At 46.3% G+C, this 21,929-nt stretch overlaps 1 protein-coding gene and 1 long non-coding RNA gene across 7 annotated transcripts in view; one reads left to right on the top strand and one right to left on the bottom strand.

Annotated features, from left to right (window-relative positions):
- Positions 1 to 21,929, top strand: part of HMBOX1 (homeobox containing 1) — a 135,022-nt gene that overhangs the window by 27,292 nt on the left and 85,801 nt on the right. The gene's annotated exons all lie outside the window — the stretch shown is intronic.
- On the bottom strand, positions 6,445 to 7,372 carry LOC307213690. Its single transcript, XR_013837642.1, has 2 exons — positions 7,070 to 7,372; positions 6,445 to 6,692 (listed from the first exon to the last, which is right to left on the bottom strand). It is a non-coding gene; the product is annotated as an uncharacterized lncRNA (long non-coding RNA).

Genomic DNA, 21,929 nt, shown 5'->3' on the forward strand with positions numbered 1-21,929 from the left:
CCAGAAATAATGCTTCAGGTTAAGAACTTTGCTTCAGGATAAGAACAGAAATCGGGCTCCAGCGGCACAGCGGTAGCAGGAGGCCCCATTAGCTAAAGTGGTGCTTCAGATTAAGAACAGTTTCAGGTTAAGTACGGACCTCCGGAACGAATTAAGTACTTAACCTGAGGTACCACTGTATTCAGAATAGTGGTTTGCACAGCCCACTAAATACAGTGGATGCTCGGGTTACGAACATGATCCATGCGGGAGGCATGTTCACAACCCGCAGTGTTCGCAACCTGCACCGCCGTATCTGCGCATGCGCGGGTCATGATTCTGCGATTCTGCACATTCGCAAAGCGCAATTTAGCACGGAAGTAACCTGTTCCGGCACTTCTGGGTTTGGCATGGTGCACAAGACCCGAAAACGCGTAACCCGAAGCGTCTGTAACCCGAGGTATGAATGTAATGACACGATACAGTTCAGAACAGCACCAATTAATTGCACACTTACAATCTAATTAAAACGAGTTAGATTAATTAGTACAATGAAACGGATGAACTGGATCCAGTGATAACAGCTTTTCAAAGTTTGATAGGTATTTGTACCTTCAGCGCCACTCCCACCTGCCTCCTTGTCTCTTAAAGGTCAAGGTCAAGGGACCCCTGACAATTACGTCCAATCGCAGACGACTCTGGGGTTGCGGCGCTCATCTTGCTTTATTGGCCGAGGGAGCCGGCGTACAGCTTCCGGGTCATGTGGCCAGCAGGACTAAGCCGCTTCTGGCGAACCAGAGCAGTGCACGGAAGCGCCATTTACCTTCCCACCAGAGCGGTACCTATTTATCTACTTGCACTTTGACGTGCTTTTGAACTGCTAGGTTGCCAGGAGCAGGGACTGAGCAACGGGAGCTCACCCCGTCACAGGGATTCGAACCGCCAACCTTCTGATTTGCAAGCCCTAGGCTCAGTAGTTTAGACGACCCCCTAATCAGTGATTTAGTACCCCTTAATCCTACCACCCCCACAAGGGACCCTAAAGCCCACCTTGGGAACCACTGAGCTAAAGGTATTATGATAGTGGAAGACTTCCATGCCGAATCTCTTTCCTAGTGGTGCACAATACGGAATTCGATTTTTGGCAGCTGCCCCACACTGGGTTGATGCTTCCATTAACCTCTCCTCCATAATCTCTTTTGTTCAGGTCACCGTCAGCTTGGACCCTTGTTGGTATATTTTTATTTTATTTAAAATCCTTTCTATCGGAACACGTTGTTGCAAAAAGCCATTCCAGAACCGGATGGCAATAAAACATACGTAAAACAGAAGCACAAGTGTCATAAAGCAGATGAGATACAAACCTCAGATTACCAAGTCGGAAAATTTTTTGGTAGGGTTTCTTATCTTGCCCTTCACCATACGTTCCCTGGGCAGGTTGAAGCAGTAGAAGAGACAATTCTGAAGGCGGACAAAGACATTCCAGTGATAAAAAATACATAAAACCATTCCAAATGGAAGAGAACATTATAAATTAGGCAAAAGAGGTCTATGTCCCCCAAACCAAAATACATTACATCTCAAAGGACAAGGCAAGGAGGTGCATTTTCAGCATACAGTCATACTTCGGGTTGAATGTGCTTCAGGTTGAGCGCTTTTGGGTTGCGCTCCGCGGCAACCTGGAAGTAACGGAGCGCGTTAATGTCAGGTTTTGCCGCTTGCGCATGCGCAGACGCTCAAAATGACGTCACATGCATGCGCGGAAGCGGCAAAACACAACCCGCACACGCACAGACGCGCCGCCACATCTTATGTTCCATTCAGGATGCGAACGGGGCTCCGGAACGGATCCCGTTCACATCCCAAGGTACCACTGTACAGTACAATGAAGATGCTTGGCTTACTCCTCTGTGGGGAGAGAATTCCACAATTTAGCAGCTGCCCCAGGGAAGGCACTTTCCACGGATCATTATTCCCAGCACCTCTGAGGTTGGTGGAACAAATAAGAGTGGTTTCTCCTGCAAATCTGAATGCCTAAAAAAGCCAGTAGGAGCTTTGCTTCAAATTACAGTCCAGCAAAGGGCTGGATAAATGATCAAGTCCTTACCTGGCACCAGAAGCTCAGCATCTCCACCTGCCATATCTCAGAGGCTCTCCCTCGTGGCACCACCAAATGAACCCCGGTAGCAGGTGCCGCTGCCAAGAGAGCCTCCCTAGCTGATTTTAAAACACAGGTTATCCTATAGCGCAGGGGTCAGCAACCTTTTTCAGTCATGGGCCGGTCCACTGTCCCTCAGACCATGTGGTGGGCTGGACTATATATTTTTTTGGGGGGAATGAATGAATTCCTGTGCCCCACAAATAACCCAGAGATGCATTTTAAATAAAAGGACACGTTCTACTCATGTAAAAACACGCTGATTCCCGGACCATCTGCAGGCTGGATTGAGAAGGCGATTGGGCCGCATCCGGCCTACGGGCCTTAGGTTGCCTATCCCTGCTATAGAGGACTGTCTTGCAGGTAAGGAGGTCCTAAGTTAGCTACAGGTTTGCCTACCTGGTCTAGAACCTTGAAACTGGCTCAGGAGCAGATGGGCGACTCATGCAGATCTTTCAGGAAGTGGTGATTTCTGTGAAGTTGGGGGTGCCCAATGTTCATCACTTTATTATTTTTTCCCCAATAGATTTTTATTGAGATTTTAAAGGTTACAAAAAGAAAAAATAAAGAACATATTTAAACAGAAAAATAAAAATACAAAACAATACAAGAACAAAGGGGGATAAAACAGAAAAAAAGATGCAGATAATTAAAGAAAAACAACAACAAATCAATCCTTTACATAACTTTCTTTCCTTTGCTTATTTCCTTGACCTCCTCACACCTCCCTTTTTTGTATTCTAATTCAATTAGATATTTCAGCAAATCCTTTCCATCTTTATTTCTATCCTAATAATTTATCATTCTGTTCTTTCACCAATTAACAATCCATTTTTACTTAATCCTTTATATCATTTCTGCTAAAACCACATTACTTCATTCCAACATCCTTCTAACATTCCTTAATTTTACAATGTTTCTGTAGATAAACTTTAAATTTCTTCCAATCTTCTTCCACCAACTCTTCTCCTTGGTCTCGGATTCTGCCAGCCATTTCCGCCAGTTCCATATAGTCCATCACCTTCATCTGCCCAATGTGCATCAATTTATCCTATCTCAGGGGCAGCCAGAGATGCTCACCGCACACTTTGCGCCATGCATGATGCCCCCTCCTTTTTAGGCTACTGAAAGCGAAGCATAACCTGCACATCCCATTTCCCCTGGTGAGAACTTGATTGGGATAAAAGTTCAGCCCCCTCCCGACCCCCTCTCTTCCACCGTTCCTGACCCCCGGAGGCCACGGTGGTGATGTTTGACATGACATCATGGAAGAATGAAACAACTACATATTGTTCCAGCCTCTTGCTTTCATCAGATTCTGGAACTTAAGCCAACTGGGCAGATGCTCAAGTTACTCATCCACTAAATTGTCCTAATGACTGAGCCTCTCAAGAAGCTGAACGGCTAGAGTCTCGCCGACAGCCCAGCACTTCTGGACACCGATCAAAGCCGCCGTACGTGGGGCAGAAGGCACCTCTTGTAGGTGGGGCGTGCACAGAGGAAATGCTGTGCTGCCTGCCTGCTTTCTGTTTCTTGCACCACGCGGGTCTGTGTTCAAGTGGTGACAGGCCTGCAGTTTGGTTTTGTCGTGTGAAGTGAAAGAGACAGAATATGTTGGTGCTGCTGCAGGCAGCAAAAGGGCAACACAACAACAACAACAACAACAACAACAACAACAACTTATTTATACACCGCCCTTCTGGCTGGGCTTCCCCAGCCACTCTGGGTGGCTTCCAACAAAATATTAAAATACAGTACAGTAGTACCTCGGGTTACAGACGCTTCAGGTTACAGACTCCACTAACCCAGAAATAGTACCTCGGATTAAGAACTTTGCTTCAGGATGAGAACAGAAATCGCGCGGCGTGAGCGGGAGGCCCCATTAGCTAAAGAATGAATTAAGTACTTAACCCGAGGTACCACTGTAATGCATCAAACATTAAAAGCTTCCCTAAACAGGGCTGCCTTCAGATGTCTTCTAAAAGTCTGGTGGTAGTTGTTCTCTTTGACATCTGATGGGAGGGCGTTCCACAGGGCGGGCGCCACCACCGAGAAGGCCCTCTGCCTGGTTCCCTGTAGCTTTGCTTCTTGCAGTGAGGGAACCACCAGAAGGCCCTCGGCGCTGGACCTCAGTGTCCGGGTAGAACGATGGGGGTAGAGATGCTCCTTCAAATCTTCCAAGACAAATGCACCTCACTCTAGACGGCAAAAGAACCCCCAACTAATCCCCCAAAGCCCAAGGGAAGTGAGTGTGACTGTTTTGCCGCAAACCCACACTAAAATTCATGCAAGAAAGAGCAGGGGAATATCAGTCTGGAGTGTTGGTTCCTTGAGGGCATAAAGCTCTTTGATCGAGCTTACAGAACTCTTGAAAAACTAGGGTTTTTGTATGGATTTTAGCCAGTGCATCTCTTTTTTTATTATTTTTATTAATTTTAACATCTAAATTATAATACGTACCACAAAACTTTATCACTTACACAATCATTTTGGACTTCCATCAGCACCTCTGATGATCCACTGTTTTAACCACTTTTTATGCATTTCTTAAATTTATATTACCTTTAATTATCTTAACTAATCATCCTCCCCCTTATCCATTTTTGCAATAATTCCAATAATACTCACAAAACTACTTGCAAACCTACAAACGTCATCTGATCTTCACAAATACTTTTCAAATAATCCGTATATTTACTCCAGTCTTCTGTGAATTTCTGGTCCTGCCGATTTCGAATCCTTCCTGTTAGTTTATTCAGTTCTGCATAGTCCATTAGTTTCATCCTCCATTCTTCTATCGTCGGTAATTCTTCTTGCTTCCATTTTTGGGCCAATAGTATTCTTGCTGCCGTTGTTGCATATAAAAAGAGCTTACATTCCTTTTTGTTTATATCACTCCCAACAATGCCCAGTAAAAATGCTTCTGGTTTCTTTATAAATGTATATTTCAACATTTTTTTCATCTCATTATATATCATCTCCGAGAAGTTTTTCTCCTTTTTACATTCCCACCACATGTGATAAAATGTTCCTTCTTTTTCTTTACATTTCTAACATTTATTACTAACCTTATACATTTTAGTTAACTTAACGGGTGTAATATACCATCTATACATCATTTTCATCATATTTTCTTTTAAGGCATTGCATGCAGTAAATTTTAAACCTTCTTTCCATAATTTTACCCTGTCACTCAGCTGTATATTATACCCAAAATCCTTAGCCAATGGAGAGGAGATGAGTAGCCTTGTTATATTTCTTTGTTCTATTGCCTCTTCCTGCGAGTCCTTGCCTATTTCCTATTTCGTTTACTTTGCTGAGTTGGTTTTTGAAAGAGTATGATCTTGGTGAGGAATGGCAAACCGGTTATCTTTGTTTGTCTCCAAGTCAGCGGCGTAGCGTGGGTTGTCAGCACCCGGGGCAAGGCAAGTAATTTGTGCCCCCTAACCCCTAACCTGCCACCGCTGCCAGCTTCTTCTTGCTGCTGCCTGGGCTGGAGTATTTACGGTAAGGTAGCCACGGCGGCGGCGGCGGGTCCGTGTCAGGTGATGAGGCGAGTTTCTGCCCAAACGACGCCGCTTGCCCGGAGGAGGAGGAGGGCAGAGAGGCGAGGAAAATGCAACATGGCCCAGCAGCTGCAGTAGCAGCGGCGGCGAGGCTGTGAGGAGGGGCTGCCTGGTGCGCCCTCCGCGGCGAGCGCTGAGAGCCGCTGCCTGCCGGACGCCTTCAGCCCGGACACGCGCACAGCTCGTCGGTTCCGCGAGACATGGGGCTCTGCTACAGCCTGTGCCCGAGGCTCTTCGGCGACTTCGGAGGCGGCGCGCGTGCCCCCCCCCCGATGTTGCGCCCGGTGCGGCCGGCCCCCCTGCACCCCCACGCTACGCCACTGCTCCAAGTTCTAAGTTTATCTTACTCTTTCCTGTATGGAACCCATTCTTCTACAGGAGGCAGGTAATTAAATTATCCTGGTAACCAGATTATTTGCAGTGATCTTTACCTAAAGTCTGAGGAGCTCAGGAGTTGTGATCAATGCCTCAGGACACTTTTGAGATAGAACTAGACTGGGGTCAGTGAAGTTCATTTAGGGGTGTATTTTGAGGCCAGCTGTGCTGACGTCATGATCTGCAGTAACAAACCATGGGGAAAAAATCAGATTGGCACGTACCATTGCAATGTCATAATTCTGCGTACATGTTCCCAATGTTACGGAAAAATCTAGGTGCGAGGCTGCTCAGTCACCCAGCTCGTCGGGCAGAGGCCACGGGTCCCTGTGGAATAAAGGAAGGAGTCCAGCCAACCGGAGCAAATAGCTGTAGACCAAAGTTTATTGCGCAATAGGTTCAAAGAGCAAATTTGAACCCCGAGGATGGGGTGAAAAAGACTTTTAAAGCTTTCCCACCATATCCCAGAATACAGTTCGTACAGCATCATTGCTACATCACTGACATGTCACAAAAAGGGAGGGGTTAACCTTGGCAAAGATGTCCAGACAAGTCCTTGGTACAAGATTATCATAAGCAGACATGGCGGGGCAAGACTCAGGTATAAGATTAGCCTAGACAAATATGTCTTAAGTAAAAGGTAAAGGTAAAGGTACCCCTGCCCGTACGGGCCAGTCTTGACAGACTCTGGGGTTGTGCGCCCATCTCACTCAAGAGGCCAGGGGCCAGCGCTGTCCAGAGACACTTCCGGGTCACGTGGCCAGCGTGACATCGCTGCTCTGGCGAGCCAGAGCCGCACACGGAAACGCCGTTTACCTTCCCGCTGGTAAGCGGTCCCTATTTATCTACTTGCACCCGGGGGTGCTTTTGAACTGCTAGGTTGGCAGGCGCTGGGACCGAGCAGCGGGAGCGCACCCCGCCGCAGGGATTCGAACCGCCGACCTTTCAATCGGCAAGTCCTAGGCGCTGAGGCTTTAACCCACAGCGCCACCTGCGTCCATATGTCTTAAGTACCCACCACCCAAAAGTACAATAGAAGTTCCTTTGCAAGTCTGGAGCCTGAGGCCAGTCAGGTGATGAGATTTGGCTTCCCTTGGCTAACAATGAGCCCAGCAATTGTCACCTCTGAGAACTTCCTGGAGTCCTTTTTCAAGGGGAAAATAGCTTTGGAATGGAGAAAACTGGGAAAGGAGATGATTTTATATTACTTTATAGCTAGGTAATTTCTCTGAGCTGTCAAGTTGAAAGGATACATTCAGGCATAATATTTGTAATATTTAACTTTAAAGATGTGCCCCCCACCCAGTAATTTCCATAACACCTTGATTTGCTGGAGTTGCATCAGGAGGAAGTCCCTGGTTTTTATTTTATTTTAGTGGTACCAAAATTTCTGATTGAGGAAAGGAACTGCCAATGGGTGGTGAAACTTCTCCCTTCTTGCCTCCCCTCCTCCTGTCTTTCGGGGCGAAAATTCAGTGCAATTTAATCTGATGCGCGATTCAACAGAATTCACACGTGGAGGGCATCTGAATTTAATGCCCCTAAACCAATGAAGTTCATTTGGTGGCTTTGAGCTAGTTGCTATCTGCTATCTGCTACCTCATAGTGTGGTGGGGAAAAGTTCATGCATGTGTGCTTGAGCTCCTTGTAGGCATGGAAGAATAAACATACAATATTATTTTTTTTTAAAATTGTATTGCATTTTCGTACACCTCTTATAGAACTTTTTAAAAATTTGAACCTGCTTTAAAGAAAAAAGAAGAAATGCTTTAAATAAAACAAAACACTATCCTAAAAGCAGAGATACAATAGCTCTATGCTGGTTTTCATTTTGTGAGAAACAGGAATCCAGTAATAAGAGAGTCCAATCTCCTGGAGTCAGGGAAATGGTTGGGCAAAGGGGAAGCCCAGCCAGATGGGCGGAGTATAAATAATAAATTATTGTTGTTGTTGTTGTTGTTGTTGTTATTATTATTATTATTATTATTATTATTATTATTATTAGTATTAAAGGCCATTCCAAAGTTCAGTGGCCAGAGCAGAAAATGCCCATTTTGGAGTCACCGGCCTGTGGTTATACTGGGGATGCAGGTGGCGCTGTGGTCTAAACCACTGAGCCACTTGGACTTGCCTGTCAGAAGGTCGGTGGTTCAAATCCCCACGATGGAGTGAGCTCCTGTTGCTTTGACCCAGCTCCTGCCAACCTAGCAGTTCGAAAGCACGCCAGTGCAAATAGATAAATAGGTACCGCTCCGGCGGGAAGGTAAACAGCGTTTCCATGCGCTCTGGTTTCCATCACTGTGTCTTATTGCACCAGTAGCAGTTTAGTCCTGCTGGCCACATGACCTGGAAAGCTGTCTGTGGACAAACGCCGTCTCCCTCGGCCTGAAAGCGAGATGAGCGCCGCAACCCCATAGTCGCCTTTGACTGGACTTAACCATCCAGGGGTCCTTTACCTTTTTACATTACCAACTTGGGGAGGGGGTGTGTGTCTGCTGCTGTGAACAACACTTTCCCAGATTATCTAAGAATTGAACATGACAAAAGTTCAAAACAAACAAAAAAATTCCTTCCAGTAGCACCTTAGAGACCAACTAAGTTGGTATTAGTATGAGCTTTCGTGTGCATGCACACTTCTTCAGATACACAGTGTGCATGCACATGAAAGCTCATTCCAATAACAAACTTAGTTGGTCTCTAAGGTGCTACTGGAAGGAATTTTTTAATTACTATTTTGTTTCAAGTATGGCAGACCAACATGGCTACCTACGTGTAACTATGACAAAAGATGGAAGCGTCATTTGGTCCCCTCCACCCTTCCCAAAAGTAGCACTGTTATCCCTTGTGGCGACAAGAGTAGACCAGCAATGGATACCTGGCTAATCTCAACAGACAGACATGGGCGATCTCTGTGGGTCAAGTCTCTCCCTCTTCTGCCCTTGTTGCTGGTTCTTGCCTTGTCCCACCATGAAGAGAGGAGCTGGATGAATTATGCCGAATGAGTCAGGGATGCCCAGTTTTGCTTATTTCGCGCAATTTACACGCAGGGTGCTGAATTGAGCTTTCCTTGAGGGGGCGCGATTCTGGTGACCTTGACGTAGAATGGAGAAGATGTACTGTTTTTCTTTTTGAGCAGAGAATACACAAGCCTGCTGTCTCATCATAACCTTCAGTCTGATTAATACATTGGGCCTTCTTTTTTAAAAATGCTTGCTTCTTTCCGTGATCTCCTCCTCTGCGGGAGAGAAAGGAGAGCCTTCCCTTTATGTCTCTCTCGCTCTCACTCTCTGATACCGAGGATACCATCTTTGCAAAGTCCATATTGACGTTGGCAACTTTCCCAGCTACTTAAGGTTTAAAATATAAAAAAAAAACCCAGGGCAGCATAAAACTGCCTTTGGTTGTTCTCCGACAAGATGTTTACTCTGTTTCAGAGCATCCTGCTTTTCGCCTGTCTGCGCTGGAAAGCGTCCAGAAAGCATGGTGCCGTTTCGCAGTCGTGCCGCCAAGGTTGCTGTCACCTGCCCTGGACTCCCCAGGTGTCAGTCCCAGGCTTGACTTTTAATAAGGACCTTATTACTTTGGCAGCTGTGCTTCTTGACAGAAGACAGGAAACAGGAAGTGTTTGCTTCCTGCTTTCCCCCTCTTTTTTAAGGAGAGAAAAGCCGTTTCAGATGCTCTTGATGCTAATGGGTACGTAAATGGCATGTAAGGAAATGTATCATAGGAGAAGTCGACCGTTCTCTAGGTCATTTGCCCACAAAGCGGCGATAAGCCAGACAAACAGCAGGGTCACTTTGGAGACCTGTCACCAAAACAGATTTGGCTGGCTAGGTGAAATTCATATTCGTCGTCGTCTTCTTCTTCTTCACCCAGCAGTCTGTCTGCCTGTTTGTTGCATGCCATAATCGTAATAAGGCACGGGTGGTGCTGTGGGTTAAACCACAGAGCCTAGGACTTGCCGATCAGAAGGTCGGTGGTTCGAATCCCTGCGATGGGGTGAGCTCCCGTTGCTCAGTCCCTGCTCCTGCCAACCTAGGAATTCGAAAGCACAAGTAGATAAATAGGTACCACTCTGGCGGGAAGGTAAACGGCGTTTCCGTGCGCTGCTCTGGTTTGCCAGAAGTGGCTTAGTCATGCTGGCCACATGACCCGGAAGCTGTACACCGGCTTCCTCGGCCAATAAAGTGAAATGAGCGCTGCAACCCCAGAGTCGTCCACGACTGGACCTAACGGTCAGGGGTCCCTTTACCTTTACCTATAATAGTAGTAATAATAATAATACTTTTATTTATATCCTGGCTGAAACTGGGCTCAGGGCAGCTAACATCAAATATAAACATTGATATAAAATCAAATGATAATGAAATCACCTCTTAAAAACAAGTCAGGATAAAATTAAAATCTGAATTAGATGGTTTTCCGCAGGATTTGGGTTGGGAACAGTAAATGCTCATCAGGCCCAACTGTGTACGCTGATCTTATATGGGCCTGTGAGAACGCTGGGAGGTCTCTTTCGTACTACAGTGGATGCTCGGGTTATGAACGTGATCTGTGTGAGATGCACGTTTGCAACCTGCAGCGGCGCATGTGCAGGTTGCGATTTGGCGCTTATGCACAAAGTGCAATTTTATCGCTTCTGCACATACACGATCGCTGAAACCCGGAAGTAACCCGTTCCAGTACTTCTGGGTTTCAGCGCATCCGTAACCTGAAAAAATGCAACTTGAAGCATCTGTAACATGAGGTATGACTGTAGTTCTTACACAAAAACGGAAGGGGAGTCAGGCTGAGCCCTGACCAAAGGCCTGGCAGAACAACTCTGTCTTACAGGCCCTGTGGAACGATGTCAAAGATGTCAAATAGTCCACAACAACTCATACAAACAAACAAACCCACCACCGTTGACAATTTAATTATCAAAATTAAAAACTCCTATCCCCTTACACAAAGAAAACATAACATAAAAGTAAAAGACTTCCTTTATCCTGTAAATTGCCTCCTTAATTACTTCTTGTATACTGTTTCTTTTATATGATTATTACAATTTTTCCTAATTATGACTTTAAAAACCGCAAAGCCTCCTGTAGAAATTAATCAAAACAAGTCCAGGTGTATATTTTGGGGCACTGTTTGGTAAAGTATTCTCTGCATTTTCCCCATTCTTTTTGAAATTCTTGTCTAGGTTGTCCCCTAATTGTCTCCGTTAATCTGGCCAATTCAGTATAATCTAATAATTTATCCTGTCATTCCATTTTTGTTGGCCCAAATGATTTTTTTCCAATTTCTGGCAATTAAGGTCCTCACAGTGCCTGTGGCATAAAGGAATATTTTCCGGGGGGAAAAATAAAAAAAAATAATCATGGCTTCTGACTTGCCACGATTCACGATCAGGGGCCCTGTATGGACTAATTCACGGTATATTCAGAAAAAGGTAGGCACAGGTGTTTAGTCACTGGCAGCTCCTCAAATCTCTCTCTCTCTCTGTTTTTTAACGTTGCAGAGTTGGGATAAACCGGAGCAAATTGGGGCTGGTAATCAGGGCGAATAAAAATTGATTGAGTTTTTAATTTCAAATTGGGTCTTGATTTTTAATACTTAACACTTGCCCAAATTAAGGGTTAAATATAGCTGTTAAATCACCGTTTTAAATGTAAAAATATACCGACTCAATTACAGTTCATCAGACTTTAATGAGGGAGAAAGCCAGTTGGTTGTAGCCTTAAAAAATTATTTTAAATTAAATAGTATAGCGTTGAGTAGGGGTTTTCTTTTTTTAGGACAGAAGGAGAAAAATAAAAGAAACTCCTACAGTCTGGTCCAACTCTTCTACTACTTAAAACATCTGTCCTAAATCATTTCCAGAGCTGACTTTTTGCGAGTGAAGGAAGTGTTGTTTGTCTTCTTTTTCATGCAGCAGATAATTCCCAGGTTTGTAAGGAAATTGGGGTTGGTTTTTGCAGCCGACATCTCCAGCAAGGGATCCCACAAGGAGCTCTTACAAGGAGCTGTCTGTCCCCCCCACTTTGTAAGGAGGCGAGGAGCCCAGAACAGAAAGCATGCTACAATTTTTAAACCCTCTGTAATAAACGTAAATCAGTCCTTATTCCCTTATGGGGGACACAAGAGCCCTTTTAGAGTCCTTTGTAGGTTCTCCATCGGTCGGAGAAAATAACAGAGGCCAACCAGAGAATACAGTGGTGCCTCGCAAGATGAAATTAATCCGTTCCGCGAGTCTCTTCGTCTTGCGGTTTTTTCGTCTTGTGAAGCACGGCTATTAGCGGCTTAGTGGCTATTGGCGGCTTAGTGGCTTAGCGGCTATTAACGGCTTAGCGGCTTAGCGGCTATTAACGGCTTAGCGGCTTTAAGAAAAAGGAAACAAACTCGCAAGAACTCACAAGACGTTTCGTCTTGCGAAGCAAGCCCTAGGGAAATTCGTCTTGCGGAAAAACTCAAAAAACCGGAAAACTCTTTCGTCTTGCGAGGCATTCGTCTTGCGAGGCATTCGTCTTGCCAGGTACCACTGTATTGAGAAGCAAAGCGGCTCGTAAGCCTCATCTTTATTGACCTGTTGCAACAGGGTGCTCCCCTCACACACAGGAAAGGAGGAGGACCCTGAACAAAGGTGTGCCCACCCTTATATAGACATTTTAAATTGCCCCCCCCCGGAGTCCAAGACCATGCCCAGAAACATCCAGCCTACATCACAGAAGGGTGATGCCCAAGACCACCCCCCCCCCCGGATACATCATACCTACATCACAGAAGAGGCGGTCTACAACAGAAATCTGAGTGCGTTGTTTATCTCTTGTCTGGCATGTTACCTGTTAATGCTCACTTGATTGGATACCCTGGGGAGCCTGGCCAGTCTTTTGTAATGACAAATACTTAGTTCCTGAGCCAGGTGACAGGATCAATCTATTCATACACAGACATGCCCTTAAGACAGGATTTGTGAAGGAAAAGACAATGGGGGGGCTCCCCCACCTCTTCCCTCCTTACAGAGAAAACATTTGAAAATGGTTTCAGGGCGGTCCTCCTGTGCTGCTCCAGACATGTGGTCCACACATCTATGTATGTGCTTGGTTGGTACATTTATGAACACTTATTATATATATAAAGGTAAAGGGACGTCTGACCATTAGGTCCAGTCGTGACCGACTCTGGGGTTGCGGCGCTGGGGTTGCGGCGCTCATCTTGCTTTATTGGCTGAGGGAGCCGGCGTACAGCTTCCGGGTCATGTGGCCAGCATGACTAAGACACTTCTGGCGAACCAGAGCAGTGCACAGAAACGCCGTTTACCTTCCCGCCGGATCAGTACCTATTTATCTACTTGCATTTTGACGTGCTTTCGAACTGCTAGGTTGGCAGGAGCAGGGACTGAGCAACGGGAGCTCACCCTGTTGTGGGGATTCGAACCGCCGACCTTCTGATCGGCAAGCCCTATAATAATAATAATAATAAATTTTATTTATATCCCGCCCTCCCCAGCCGAAGCCGGGCTCAGGGCGGCTAACAACACTAAAACAGTACATTATAAAAACATTATAAAAATTAATTAAAATCAAAATTGATGGCAACCATAAACTAAAGTTTTGTAAAGATTGCCAAAGGAGGGAGTCAGGCTGCGCCCTGACCAAAGGCCAGGTGGAACAGCTCTGTCTTACAGGCCCTGCGGAAAGATGTCAAGTCCTGCAGTGCCCTTGTCTCTTGTGACAGAGCGTTCCACCAGCTGAAAAAGCCCTGGCTCTAGTTGAGGCCAGCCTAACCTCTCTGTGGCCTGGGACCTTCAAGGTGTTTTTATTTGAAGACCGTAAGTTCCTCTGTGGGGCATACCAGGAGAGGCGGTCCCGTAGGTACGAGGGCCCTAGGCCGTATAGGGCTTTGAAGGTTAAAACCAGCACCTTAAACCTGATCCTGTACTCCACCGGGAGCCCTAGGCTCTGTGGTTTAACCCACAGCGCCACCCGCGTCCCATTATATATATAAAAAAGACCTTAATTTTTTTTATTTCACAGGCATGTGGTTTATGCATTTACCTTGTGCCCTTCTGAACGTGCATTTCATTTATGGCACTTTAGAATTCTTATAACATAGAGAAGATTCGGAGGCGAAGAGCTGTAGCTCCTTGCCTGAAACACTGGATAACTGCTGCTCATCAGTGCAGACAATATTGAGGTGGATGGGCCAATTAGTCTGACTCAGTCGGCTTCCTGTAGTCTCACCCCATCAGCTCTATATTAGGACTTTCCAGGTGTGCAGTCCCAGGTAGGCTAGAAAAACAAGGCGTTTGCCAAGCCTTTGGTAGCTGGTGGTCTGCATTTGGTCTGGGACATTGCCGTGATTCTTGCATTGTAAGGGGGGTGGACTTATTCTGTGATAAGCTGTGCAGGCATCCCCCAGCATCCTGCGAATCTAAAAATGGACCAGGAGGCAGCTTTGGGAAAACAAGACGTTTTCTAGTACGGCTCAATCTCTAATTGAAATCGATATAAGATATCCCAGCCATCTTTGTTCGGGCTGCTTTTTCCCTGTGACGGGTGTGAGCGTGTGTGTTTCTCTTCCCCTTCTTTCGATGAAAAGACCTGCTCTTAAAGCGGTTAATTATTTACACGCTCAAAATAGCAGCTCTTTGGGACAGGGCGTTCCTGGAGCCACTGCAGCGATCCCTTTTGCACCAGAGGAGCTTTCTTTGTACGTACTGTTGTAAACAAAAATTGCCCTTTTGCCTTATGGGGTATCCAAGAGCCCATATAGAGTCCTTACATAGGTTCCCTATTGGTAGGAGAGAATAACAGAGGCCAACCAGAGAATATTGAGAAGCAAAGCAGCTAGTAAGCTTGATCTTTATTGATCTGCTGCAACAGGGTGCTCCCCTCACCTGCAGGAGAGAGGGACCCAGAAAAATGGCATGCAAGGTCTTATAAAGACTTTTGAAATTGCCACCCTGTAGATCAAGACCACCCCCAGAAACATCATACATACATCACAGAAGGGGTGTTACCTAAGACCACCCCTCCGATACATCATACCTACATCACAGAAAAGGCGGTCTTAAAACAGAAATTTGAATGTTGTTTTTCTCCTGTTGTTGTTTACCTCCTGTCTGCCAGGTTACCTGTGTAATGGTCACTTGATTGGATTGCCTGGGGAGCCTGGCCAGTCTTTTTTAAGGATAAATTCTTGGTTCCTGAGCCAGGTCAGGCTCACACCCTATTCACATCTTAAATGTGCCCTTAAGACAGGATTTGTGAGGAAAGAGACAATGGGGAGGTTTCCCACTTTGACCTTGCAGAGAAAACATTGGCTCAGTTTAGGAATCAAAATGGTTCCAGGTCAGTCTTCATGTGCTGATCTATGTACGTGCTTGGTTAGTATCTAAGACCTCGAAATTCCTATCACAGTACAATAATCCGAGAAACTCCTTTTTTTACCTAAAAAGGTCAGAAGAGCCCATCGCATCAATGGCCCCTCTAGTCCAGCAACTACTTCTTACAGTGGTGCCTGTGCGAAACTTGCAAGCAGTATTCGAGCACCGTTATTATTAATCAAATTTGTATACTGGCCTATACTCGTAGGTCTCAGGGCAGTTCACAACATAGAATTAGAATTACAATATAAGAAATGCAAAATTCCTCTCCCCTCCTGCGGGTTCCAGCACGTGATATTCAGAGGCATTACTGCTTCTACCATTGGGGTAGATCAGAGCTATCCTGGCTAACAGCCATTGTTGTAAACAAAATCTGCCTTTATTCCCTTATGGGGTACCCAAGAGCCCTTATAGAGTCCTTTGTAGGTTCTGCATCAGTAGGAGAAAATAACAGAGGCCAACCAGAGAATATTGAGAAGCAAAGCAGCTCGTAGGCCTGATCTTTGTTGACCTGTTGCAACAGGGTGCTCCCCTCACACGCAGGAAAGGAGGAGGACCCAGAACCAAGGTGTGTCAGCCCTTACATAGACATTTTAAATTGCCTGCCTTGGAGTCCAAGACCATGCCCCAGACACGTCATACCTACATCATAGAAGGGGTGTAGCTGAAGACCACCCCCAGATACATCATACCTACATCACAGAAATCTACAGCAGAAATCTGAGTGTGTTGTTTACCTCCTGTCTGGCAGGTTACCTGTTAATGTTTACTTGATTGGATTGCCTGGGGAGTCTGGCCAGTCTTTTGTAATGACAAATACTTAGTTCCTGAGCCAGGTCACAGGCTCACCCTATTCATACACAGGAGGGACGCAGGTGGCGCTGTGGGTTAAAGCCTCAGCGCCTAGGGCTTGCCGATCGAAAGGTCGGCGGTTCGAATCCCTGCGGCGGGGTGCGCTCCCGCTGCTCGGTCCCAGCGCCTGCCAACCTAGCAGCTTGAAAGCACCTCCGGGTGCAAGTAGATAAATAGAGACCGCTTACCAGCGGGAAAGTAAACGGCGTTTCCGTGTGCGGCTCTGGCTCTGGCTCTGGCTCTGGCTCTGGCCAGAGCAGCGATGTCACGCTGGCCACGTGACCCGGAAGTGTCTCCGGACAGCGCTGGCCCCTGGCCTCTTAAGTGAGATGGGCGCACAACCCCAGAGTCTGTCAAGACTGGCCCGTACGGGCAGGGGTACCTTTACCTTTATTCATACACAGACATACCCTTAAGACAGGATTTGTGAACAAAAAGACAATGGGGAGGCTCTCCCACCTCCTCCCTCCTTGCAGAGAAAACATTTATTAAAGCTGTTGCAACAGGGTGCTCCCCCCAGACGCAGGAGAGAGGAGGAGGACCCAGGACAAAGTCCTTATATAGAGTTTTGAACTGCCTGCCCTGGAGCCCAAGACCACTCCTTCATACATCATACATACATCCGAGAAGGGGTGTAGCCCAAGACCACCCCCCCATACATCATACATACACCACAAAAAAGGCGGTCTACAACAGAAATCTGAGTGCGTTGTTTTTATCCTGTCTGCCAGGTTACCTGATTGGATTACCTGGGCATCCTGGCCACTCTTTTGTTATGATAACTACTCCATTCCTGAATCGAGATCACAGGCTCACCCTATTCATATCTTAAATGTGCCCTTGAGACAGGTTTTGTGAGCAAAGAGACGATTGTGGCCTGCAATGGCTCAGCGCATCTGGCTGTTAACCAGAAGGTTGGTGGTTCGAGCCCACCCAGGGATGGCTGTGGCCAGGATTCCTGCACTGCAGGGGGTTGGATTGGATGACCTCAGGGGTCCCTCTTGACTCCACAGTTCTGTGATTCTGCCTCTGATTTTAAAGCAACGAAGGCATGCGCTTTTTGGAAGGCTTTGACAACCCAGCACAAAGCTGCTGTCGGGGAGGAACTGTGCTCCACCTGCCAAAGAAGCAGCAGCTCCTTTAAGCTTTTTGCCAGGGCTCATTTTTGCCAGGCGCCCCCAAACCCTTTCCCCAATGTGCGCTGGAGTGAGTGCTTGTGGCCCCAAACAAGCTCTGGAGGTTTTTTGGGGTCTGCATCTCTTTGGAGAAGCTCTTGCAACAGACGCCAGGACCCGCTATCTCCCCTGCGCCGATGCCGTGAGCAAGGGCTGGTTAACGTTCCCCTTCTATGAGGGCATCCTCACCAGGGACCCAGAGAGGAAGGCTATGCCCAGGGGCCCCCGGAACAGCAGGGGGAAATTCTGCGCAAGCATTAGAACTCTAGATTTTAATGGAGTACTTAGTGCTAATTTATGGGTGTATCAGTGGCACTGACTGGAAATCGCGTTGACTCTTGCGCAGTGGTAAACAACCGTTAGAGAGGCCTCTTATTAATTTCGGCTGTGCGCTAGCAGGAAATGGCGTGTTTTTCTTTCTCACATGTTGGGCGAGATCCTACGCAATAAAAAGGAGACGCTCCATTTCCCACTAATATAGGCAAAATAGCTTCTTTGGCTTCCAGATAGCTGAGATAGAGGCCATTAAAGGCGAGGAAGAGAGGGATCAGTCAATTTCCGGGCCGCTGTCTGCTTCCCCGGTGTTCATTCACGGGCCTTTTCGGTCTTGTTTCCACATTAGTTTGTGCTTACTGATTTTTTCTCTCTCTCTTCCAAATCGCAAGATAAATGCTTTGTTCCAGTTTGTGTGTTTCGAAATGGACTCATGGCACATTTGGGCTAAGCGTAGCTCTGTGCCGTCTGTGCTTTACCTGTCTGTAATGGATAGAATCAGAATCGCAGAGCTGTGATGGGCTCCAGGGTCATCTAGACCAACCCCCTGTAATGCAGGAATCTCAGCTAAAGCATTGTTGTAAGAAAAACTGCTCCCTTTCCCTTATGGGGTATTCCAGAGCCCGTATGGAGTCCTTAAGTGGGTTCCCTATCGGTAGGAGAAAACAGAGGCCAACCAGAGTATATTGAGAAGCAAAGCGGCTAGTAAGCCTGATCTTTATTCACACGGCCCCTACTCCCCACACCCAGCAGAGAGGAGAACTCTGAACAATGGAGCGCAAGCTCTTAGGTAGACTTCTGAAATTGCCCACCCTGTAGCCCAAGACCACCCCCCAAAACATCATACATACATCACAGAAGGAGGCGGTCTACAGCGGAAATCTTGCCCCCCAGGATACCTGATAATGGTCACTGATTGCATTACTTGGGCAGTCTGGCCATTCTTTGGTGATGGTTAATACTCTAGTTCCTGAATCCAGGTCACAGGCTCACCTTATTCATACTCAAATACGCCCTTAAGACAGGATTTGCAAGCAAAAAGACAAAGGGAAGGCTTTCCCCATTTGCCTCCCTTACAGCAGAGGAATATTTGAAGTCATTGGGAGAGTCAAAATGGGTCCAGGATTGCTCTCCCATACTATTTCAGACACGTGGTTCATATATTTAGATATGTGGTCATTTATGAATATTTATTCTATATTTGAGACCTTAAAATTCTTATAACACTATCCTTGATGGATGGCCACCCATCGTTGTCGTTGGGACACTGCAATGATTTCATCAATGAAGGTACTAAAATTTCCATCCATGGCCCCGATTTGAGTACCAGGTTGGAGAGGCAGAACACCACAGGCTTGCCCCCCGGCCCCCGAAATTGCACCCCCAGATCCAGTGTACGATTGGTCTTGTTCTTGCTCTATATCAGGGATCGGCAAGGCTTCCTGGCTATGCGCCGAATCACTCCCGCGGAGATTGTCTGTGGACTGGACTGGTGCACCGCGACACCAGAAATCACATGTCCACAGCGCCGGAAATCACTTCTATGCATGCCCAGACGCCAGAAATCGCGCCTGTGCAGAAGCAATTTTCAGCATCTGGGCATGTGCAGAAGCGATTTCTGGTATCTGGGCATGCGCAGATGCAATTTCTGGTGCTCAGCAAGTCCCTGCACTGCACTGCGCTGGTTTAGTGCAGCATACGGCTCGGTTCGGGGGAGGCTCATGGGCTGGTAAAACGGTCTTCATGGGCCGGATCCTGCCCATGGGCCGCACGTTGCCGACCCCTGCTTTATATATTGTCTGTTCTGGTTTTAACATCTTTTGTTTTGTTCTGCCTTGGGCCATCTGGGCCATGGCCGGGCTGGAAACATCTGACGTGAACCGCTTTCTGCAAGCAAGGGATCTGGCCTGCTTTGAGGGGGGGGGCTGGGGGAGCTGAAAGTGGGGGGCATTGATGTTCCGTGGAGGGAAACGAACCCTTTTCAACCTGAGATGGAATGCAGTGCAGTGGTTATAGTGGCGAATTAGGACCTGGGAGATCAGAGTTCAGATCCCCACTTGGCCATGAAGCTGACTGGGCCAGTCATATTTTCTTGTTGTTGTTGTTCAGTCATTTAGTCGTGTCCGACTCTTCGTGGCCCCCTGGACCAGAGCACGCCAGGCACTCTTGTCTTCCACTGCCTCCCACAGTTGGGTCAAACTCATGCTGGTAGCTTCAAGAACACTGTCCCACCATCTCGTCCTCTGTCATCCCCTTCTCCTTGTGCCCTCCATCTTTCCCAACATCAGGGTCTTTTCCAGGGAGTCTTCTCTTCTCATGAGGTGGCCAAAGTCTTGGAGCCTCAGCTTCATGATCTGTCCTTCCAGTGAGCACTCAGGGCTGATTTCCTTAAGAATGGAGAGGTTTGATGTTCTTGCAGTCCATGGGACTCTCAAGAGTCTCCTCCAGCACCATAACTCAAAAGCATCAATTATTTGGTGATCAGCCTTCTTTATGGTCCAGCTCTCACTTCCATACATCACTACTGGGAAAACCATAGCTTTAACTATACGGACCTTTGTATTTTCTTAACCTACCTTATATGGTTGTTGCAGCAATTAACTGAGGGGTGTGTGTGAACCATTTATGCAACTTTGAGCTCCGCTTTGAGGAGGGGGTACAAAAGCAATTAATTTAGGGAAGTTTTTAATGTTTGATAGGTTATTGTATTTTAGTGTTCTGTTGGAGGCTGCTCAGAGCAGCTGGGGAGGCCCAGCCAGATGGTTGGGGTATAAATATATTATTATTATTATTATTATTATTATTATTATTATTATTATTATTAGATCAATCTCAGCAGAATGCCCCCCTCCACCCCCAAGGGATCTGAATAGCCTGCTTTATTTATAGGGAACAATTTCTCAATCTAAATCTCCTACTCCATGATTTAATTTTAATTTTGCTTCGCAGTATCGATTGGTGACTCATATCTTATGGAAAAGGCTGCATTCGTTTTGGAACCTTCTGAGGTTCTGTGAGTGTCCAGTCTCTCTTTCTTTTTCTATCTGATTCACAATTTGGGTACATTTCTGTTGGAACGGTGGAATGAGAATGTCTTGTCCCCAGATATCATCTCTTTTGGCAGTAGGTTTGGTTTCTCACCAAGAATACGTAGAACTTTTTTTTTTTTTTTGCCAGTGGTGCGGGGATGCGTTTTAGGTAAATTGCTTGATGGAGATTGGTTTTAAGATGAAGATACTTCCTTTTAAAATCTTCGTTTTAACCTTTTATTCTTACTATATATATATATATTTAAAAAAACATTAACATGTGGCACATCGTTTTCACAATGCAAATGCAGGCGGAGAACAATCTTAGTTGATTTCATAAATACGAATGTGTCTTATTCTCAGCAGATTGGTCAATAGAGACCCATAGATTCCCTTGAGCTCCCTGTCTCTTACCCCATTGAATGACAGAATGCCCATTCTCAAAACACAGATGTGTTATTTTGTTGTTGTTTAGTCATTTAGTTGTGTACGACTCTTCGTGACCCCCTGGACCAGAGCATGCCAGGCACTTCTGTCTTCTACTGCCTCCCGCAGTTTGGTCAAACTCATGCTGGTAGCTTCGAGAACACTGTCCCACCATCTCGTCCTCTGTCGTCCCCTTCTCCTTGTGCCCTCCATCTTTCCCAACATCAGGGTCTTTTCCAGGGAGTCTTCTCTTCTCATAAGGTAGCCAAAGTATTGGAGCCTCAGCTTCACGATCTGTCCTTCCCGTGAGCTCTCAGGGCTGGTTTCCTTCAGAATGGATAGGTTGGATCTTCTTGCAGTCCATGGGACTCTCAAGAGTCTCCTCCAGCACCAGAATTCAAAAACATCAATTCTTCGGCGATCAGCCTTCTTTATGGTCCAGCTCTCACTTCCATACATCACTACTGGGAAAACCATAGATGTGTTATAGTCTTCTATTTTAGGGGGAGGGAGAACTCCTTATTTATTTATAGAAGCATTTCTGTACTGCCATGGCATAAAATATCTGGTCGGTGCAAAAATATAAAGTATTAAACACCATTAGAAACAATGCAAGTGATCATTAATGTTCCAGAATAAGTAAAGAAATTTGAAGTAGCTGCGAAGGGCTGTGTTGGCATGAAAAGGTTTTCAACAGGTGCCTGACAGTCGAAAAAGTGAGGATGC

This window comes from Podarcis cretensis (genome assembly GCF_951804945.1).
Source record: "Podarcis cretensis genome assembly, chromosome: 3".
Taxonomy (NCBI): domain Eukaryota; kingdom Metazoa; phylum Chordata; class Lepidosauria; order Squamata; family Lacertidae; genus Podarcis; species Podarcis cretensis.